A 7,775-nucleotide genomic window follows, 5' to 3' on the forward strand; every position below is an offset into this window, starting at 1 on the left:
GATCTCAGGACCCCGCGCGGCCCCGACCTGAAGTCCAGCGGACGCCGGGAGGAAGTCGTGGGAACGGAGCGGCGAGAAGGGCCCCTGGCGGGAGGGCCGGGCTCGGGTCGTGGCGTCCGCTCTCGGAACCCACACTCAGGAAACTCAGCTGGAGTGGCGGGCCCGAGGGTTAGACTCGCACGAACGGACGAGAGCGGGCTGGCCACAGGCAGGCGGTGCGCTCCTGGGAGGACCCCGGCTCGAGGGAGGATTCGCGGAAGGTTGAGGCCCAGGAAGTCGAGGCGCGCACCAGGACGCTGGCGCGCGGGTCCCAGTCAGGGGCCGTGGCGGCGCCGGGGACTCGGGGGGCTGTTTTTATTCTCGCACCAGTGTGACCGTTCCAGTTTAGAGCCCCAGGGATTAGGGATTAGGGAGAGGCTCCCAGAAGTGCCGATTTGGGGACCCCAGTGACTCCCCGGATAATAGCTGGAGTCAGGGGTCCCTTGGGCCTTTGGGAATCAAGTGCCCCGCAGAAAATGGGCCTCAGAGTCATTCGTTAAGCTCAGGAAGAAATGAATGGGGGAGCCTTAGAACTTATCTGTAGAGGAAAAGTTTCATTACAGGATGCTGGAATCCTATGGGAAACAAAGTATCCGAAATTCAACAGCCAGTAAATAGGAGAGAGAGTTTTGTTTTCAAAGCTGTGAACTCGCAAGAAGTGGAGCAAAAGGGCAGTCTTTGGGGACCTTATATATTCCACATTAGCTTCGGTGGGAAGCAAAGGAACACCAGGATATCGGGGGTGCTCTGGGGCTTTTCTCTCCGCCAACACAATTCAGGGGCGTCTACCCACAGACCGCTCACTCTGCGGTAGTCAGCAGTTACCCCAGGCCCCCAGGGCCTTTCTCCTGCAGCCCCTCCCCTACCAGACCTCTTAGCCTTTGTTTGTTTTTAACAGCAGGAAACTCCCTTGGTGAGAAAGAAGTGATCCGCAAACCCTCTAGCGGGTGGGGAGTTACAGAGCCCTGTGAGGTGTGGCCTAATCCACAAGTCAGCCCAGAAGCTGCAGGGGTCCCTGCCTGGGAGAAGAGAAAGAGCTCTGGCAAGCCTGTCAGCTGCTGGGGCTGAGCCCAGGGCTCCCCTCCTAATTCCCTGCCTGCTTGGACCTTAAAGGAGAGTCCCCTGAACCCCAAATGGGGCTTAATGACCTGCTCCCCACTCCTGGCCGGTGCTCGGAACTAACCAGCAGCCACTATAATCTGGTTTCATTCCCTTCCTCTGGCTCTCATGGAAAAAGAGAAGGGAGGAAGGCAATAGACTTTTATCGATGGCTTTCTTCATTCCAGGTAGAATGAAGAAAGTGCTGCCCTCTGATTTCATCTTCACAGTGACTCTTGAACTAGATGTCCCTGATCTCCCATTTACAGCTGAAGTACCTGAGGCCCAGAGATTATAATACTGGAGAGCTCTAGCTGCAGAGTTAGGATACAAACCAGTGATTTCTGAGGCCTCAGCCCACACTGCACCCAGCTAGCTGCCTTCTAGAGTTGCAGAGGTAGAAGGTGACATCCCAGATGGAGCTCTGCAAAACCAAAGTTCTTTACACAGGTGCACTATTGTGATACTAGAAGAAATGTTTGCTCACCTGGAAAATGGGCTAGAGATAGCTTTCCTCGCAGTCTGTTAGGGTGGTTGTGGGAGTCTGACGTGAAAAGCTTCGCCAACCATCAATACTCTAAAGGAATAGAGCCACACCTTGGGGCCGCTGTTAGTGCCATGGAGAAGGGTGCAAAGTGGGGAGCAGGGTTCAGTTAGACATGCACATCTACAGAGCACCTCCGTGTGCCGTCCTACTCATTTCTGAAAATGCTGAAATGAAAGACTAAGTGCCCTAGCCTCACAACCTAAAGAAGCACCAAGGGGTAGGAGGTGTGTGCCTGTGAGAAACGGGCCCTTGTGTAAACCATTCATATTAACCTGAACATTGCATCAGGCAGGTCCCACTGTTGAGAGGCATCCGGCAAAAAGACCTCAGGCTTCATCAATGACTGACTTGGCTTTTAGTCTTGGCTCTCCCTACTTAGCCCTTCACCCCACCAAGCATCTATTCTCTCAGCTGAAAGAATGAAGCACACAGTTCTTATCCTTCAGTGCAGAAGCCATGTGTGGTGAAGTGTAATGTACACTATGAAGGTGAGGAGCCTAAGAGAGATCTGAGTTTTGCAGGTAGTGGAAGGGCCTGGCATGTCCCCGAGCCTCTGAATCATGACGTGTGAAGGGCCCCCCGGGTCAGCCTTCTCGTTTTCCTGAAAGGAGGCAGTGACTAGTCAGCAGTCAGTGTGGCTGAAGCTTGCTGTCCTGCATTTTCTTTGCTGGTCTCGGTGGGACAGCTGCTGCGTGCAGAAAACAGGGCTGGCTCCACGTGTGAGGCCAGCAAGTGCCTTGTCTGGGCGTTTCTTCTCTGGCCTCAGTTTCTCCACTAGAAGAGTTACAGAAATCAGTCCAGTTTCATAAAACAGTGAGGAGGGCTAAGGAGCAGATTCCTCTGGGTGCCCGAGAACCCCGTGTACTCCCTGACTTTGGCAGGTGAGTGGGTGGGCGGCTCTGGGTGGAGAGGAACTCTGCTCTAGTGCCTGTGCTCCTGGGGCCCGGCCAGGCCAGCTTCTGCAGAGGCTGTCCTTGGAAACGAAACATCAGCCCAGTTAATTTTTCATCGGGTTAAGCACGAAGTTCAAGAGAGGTGGGATGGGGCCGGAGGCAGCGCCTCTGTTTTTCTGGGAATAGTTAGTCCTATGGGGGAGGAGCCTCACAAGCAGATTCGCCAAAAGATTTTCATGTGTTTGGCATGGCTCCCGGGTGAAACACTGGAAAGAAGCAAACACCTGCCTTCAATTCTGATGATTTTTCTGTTAGCTAAAGGGTGTTCAATCAATAAGGGGTAAATCTTGAAAGAGCAAGAAAATTGTTCCTGTGTTCATTTTACACAGACATAAAGTGACATCTGGTGAAGGCAGGTGATTCACAACCTGGAGATGAGTCAGGATCTAGTGAGGACTAGAACTTTCAGCAGAATGCCCTCACCTGAGAGGGAGCCTCTGTGTGCAGCTAGCCCTCTTTCTTTAGCACTTAACACATGTGAGTTCTCTTTGTGGTACCAAATGGACCTGAGTTAAAATGTCTAGTCTCCTCTTTCCAGCTGTGTGACTTCAGGCGAGTCCCTTAACTCTGTGCATCAGTTTCCTTATAGAATGGGAATAATAATAATCTACCTGTTAAGATTGCTGTAAGGAATCAAATAACACATGCAGAGAGCTTTCTACAAGCACTCAGAACATTTTCAATACACTTGGATATAGTTGGTGCTCAGTGTAGAGTACTATGCACAAATTAGAAGCAATGAGTTCTGTGTACAGGAGAAAAAATGGCTGTATCTTAAAAACAGTTCAAGGTGAAGATAGCAACACAGAAAATAAAAGAAATAATGCTGTGTTACTTGTGTAAAAAGTTACATTGGCACAAAACAACTATATATTTTGAAAGAAGTCATATAAACAAAAAGATACATACTGAATCACTTCACACCCTTTAGGATGGCTACTCTTAAAAAGGAGAAAATAGTAAGTGCAGGTGAGGATATGGAGAAATTAGGACCCTTGGGCAGTGTTGTGGAAAACGGTATGGTGGTTCCTCACAAAAGTAAACATGGAATTACCAATTCATCCAGCGATTTCACTTCTGAGTGTATACCCCAAAAGAAGTGAAAGCAGAGATTCCACAGATATTTGTACAGCCATGTCCATAGCAGCATTATGTGATAGTCAAGAGGTGGATGTAACTTTAGCGTCTATTGATGGATGGATGCATTAACAAAATATGGTCTATACGTACAATAGAATATTATTCAGCCTTAAAAACGAAAAAACCCCTGTCACATGCTACAGTGAGCATGGACCTTGAAGACCCTGTGTTAGGTGAAATAAGCCAGTCACAAAAGGACAAACAGCATATGATTCCATTTACACTAAGTATGTAGAACTGTCAAATTCTTTGAGACAGAAAGTAGAATGGTGGTTGCCAGGGCCTAGGGGGAGGAAGGGAATTAATGGGTACAGCATTTGAGATGGGAGATGAAAAAATTTTGGAGATGGATGGTAATGATGATTGTACAACCATGTCACAGAACTGTATACTTCAAAATGGTTAAAATGATACATTTTGTTACCTATATTTTATCATAATTAAAAAATAGAAAAAATACACATTGAACACAATAGAATAGGTGTTTGAGGGTAAGCGTATAGGATTTGGAGGGGAGACTAGAGGGGGAAAATAAATACATCCATGGGTCTGTAACGATGAAGTACTGCGTGGTGCTGAGGAATCTGTTAACCTCACTCTCTGCACGTAAGCTGCAATAGTACAGTGTACTCAGCACAGGGTAGTCAGTAGCCTGACTATTCTGTAGTTCGCTCAAAAGTCAGTCTTTGGGACTTCCCTGATGGTCCAGTGGTTAAGACTCCACAGTGCAGAGGGCGCCAATTCCCTGGTCAGGGAGCTAAGATCTTGCATGGCACATCCAGTCAGTCAATCAGTAAAAAGACAAAACATCTAAACCACCACAAAATAAACCAGGACAGAGCCTTTGCTTCCCAGCACCTTCCAACCAATGATGGTGCTTTCTCATAATTGGAGAACCCAGTCAAAATTATTTAAAATGCCTGCCCCAGGGCCACCCCTAGGAACCCGCAGCTCGGACATTGCCCCCACCTGACAGCTGAGGGTGCGGGGACCAATACCCTTTGCAGGTCTGCTCTAGGCCAGGCTTTGGGCAGAGACTTCTAGGATAGCATCTTGTTTGAAATTCTCAGTCCCCAAAAATGGTTCCTGTTGTTGCTGAGGACGGACCACAGACTGAAGAATTTAAGTTGCTATTGTCCAAACTGGATGGCTGACCCCTGACTGCCAGCCCAGCATGGACCCTCTGTCTCCAGAGCCCCCAGAGTAAGGTTCCTAGGGTTGATTACAGACAGTCCCTGGGAGAAGGGAGCTGGAACAGAAGGAGCTGGGTGTAGGGAAGTTGGAGTGTAGGATTTGGGTGTTGGGTCCAAGGAAGATAAGGTGAGAGGCCAGGTCTGACAGGAGATTTGGGGTGGGGGACTGGACTCGGGGGTAGGCATTGCTACCCGCCGCTGGGTACAGACTGAGGCACAGGGCCAGGGCTTCGAAGGAGGACAGGATGGGCCTGTGGGCAGGCGGCTGGAGCCCAGGGCAGGGTTCACAGAGCTCTTTTCCTGAAGAAGCTCCTTCCCAGTGTCCAGAAATGGTAGGCCTGGGAGTCAGGGGCCAGGAGAGGATCCTGGTAGGTGTACAGTTGTGTGTGTGTGTGTGTGTACCTGATTATACCACCTGTGTACGTGCTGGTGTGTTGATCACTCTGTGTTTACACAGGTGTGTGTGTGCTGAATGTCTCTGTCCACCCATGCCTCTGAGATCTGTCTTGTTCAGATCACATTATTTCACAGAGCCCAGGCCCATATGTTTAAGTGAAATGGATATGTGTGGTGTGACTTTTCCCCCTGGGTTCATGTGTTTCTGTGTCTTTGTCTTTGTACCGTGTATGAGTGTATATTTGCAGAGGTCACTATGTTTTCTCTTTCCTATTTTCTGGGATAATAAGAGTCACAAATGTGGCCTTGGCTCAGGCCCAGGATTTCCCTCGGTCCAGAGTTCAGTTTACAATGTGGCCCTAAAGCAGCAATGGTTGGCTCATATAATTGCATTTATTTTTAAAAGCACAGGTGCATATGAACAACCAGCAAGGAGTGGTGTGCTGAAATAAAAATACAGTTCTAGAAGAGCAGTGAGACTGTATGCCCTTAAATTACTTTTTAATATATTGGCAAGCTATTTTTACACTATAAGTGAATGGAAGATACTATATCAAAGTTACACCTCAATTTAAACAAAGATTTTAAAGAAAGACAGCAATGTGCAGGGTGAAAGCACAGTTGGGTTTATCCAGGGCAGGGAATGTGGAGCCTGGAGGGAATGAGGCAGGGGTGGTTTGGACTGTCTGCTCCGGTCTAAGAGTGTGACTGATGCTTGGGGCAGTGGTAGGGTGGTCTGTTAGTGCTTTTGTGTAGTCAAACATGGGCCATGTTAAAAGAGAAACAGAGTCCTCATTTCTCAAAACAACACACATATATCTAGAATATTCTGTCCCTTAGATACACCCCAGCATCTGGAAACAAACCTCCTGGGATTGACTCAGACCTTGAAGGAATAAAACAAGAAAAGCTGTCCCTCTCCCAAGCAATTCAGTCTGACCAGAGAGAGGGACACCAGCTTCAAGACATGAGTTAGGCTGCTGTTGCTGTTTTAAAGCCCACATACTCTAGGATTCCATTTCTCTGAACTGCCCAGAATAGGCCAGTCTACAGTGGCAGAGGTAGATCACAGGTTGCTGGGGGCCTGGTAGAGGGTGGGGTGGGAGTGCCTTCCAAGGGGTCCAGAGTTTCTTTCTGGGGGAATGAAAATATTCTAAAGTTGACTATTGTGATGGTTGCACAGCTCTTTGAATATATTAAACCCCACTGGCTCATTCATTTCTAAGTGGGTGAATGGTATAAGTGAATTACAGCTCAATAAAGACGTCTTTAAAAGTAATAATAAAGGCTAACACATACTGACGTCTCACGAATGCTAGGCCTTGCTCTCAGTGCTTCACATGAATGAGATTAACTCATTTAGTTTCTGCAGCTGCCTGTGGCTGGTGTCATTACCCTCCTCTTTCCAGAAGAGGACACTGAGACATGATGAGGTGACATTCAGAAACTGGCCTTGCTCAGACAAGCCACGATACCTGCTGGACAGTCCTTGTTCTTAACCATGATGAGGACAAACAATGACCACAGACTAGAGATAATCACACAGCAACCCCCTGATTTGTCACTCAATATATCATGAACATCTTTTTCTATTACTCCACTATTTTGAATGCATGTGGAGCAGCCTGTCACATGGGTCTATCATAATGTATGAAGCCAGTTTTCCCCAAGTGGACATTTAAGTAGCTCCCAGTTTTATTCAGCATTATAAAAGTGATGCTGTAAACACTTTTGTACATATGCATTTGTGTGTCTCTCTGATTATTTTCTTACAGTAGGTCCCTAGAAGGAGAATGGCTACTTATGGAGTCATTACCAAATGGCCCCCTGAAAAGCTACTGTACCAGCTTATCCTCATCCTAACAGCTTTATAAAGTGAGACTGAATCTGGGGCACAATTTTTCTTGTCATCTGACTTAGTCATCAATAGCTCTACTCAAGAGAGCTTCAGCTTTTGCTGTGACATTTTTTGTTTTCTTCTGAAATCAAAAAGTGAAAAAGGGTCTCTACTGAAAGATCTCCGAGTACAGGGCAGAGGAATCACAGGGCGGTGTTATTGGCAGGCAATACGAGGAAACGCTTTTCAATCTTTTCCCCCTGCCCTCCCATAGGTGCTGGTGTTCCCCGGGGCCAGGCACTTGCTTCTTTCCTTTGACTTCTCTCCCTGTGTAACCCTGATGTTGGAAAAGACCCTGATTCTGGGAAAGACTGAAGGCAAAAGGAGAAGGGGACAGGAAGGGATGAGATGGTAGATAGCATCACTCACTCAATGGAAATGAGTTTGAGCAAACTCTGGGAAGTAGTGGAGGACAGGAGTGGTGTCCTGCAGTCCATGGGGTCTCAAAGAGAGGGACATGACTTAGCAACTAAACAAAAACAACAATCCTGGGTGATCTTATTCTGCTTGAG

The sequence above is a fragment of the Bison bison genome, unplaced genomic scaffold (genome assembly GCF_000754665.1).
Source record: "Bison bison bison isolate TAMUID 2011002044 unplaced genomic scaffold, Bison_UMD1.0 scf7180017864034, whole genome shotgun sequence".
Classification (NCBI taxonomy): domain Eukaryota; kingdom Metazoa; phylum Chordata; class Mammalia; order Artiodactyla; family Bovidae; genus Bison; species Bison bison.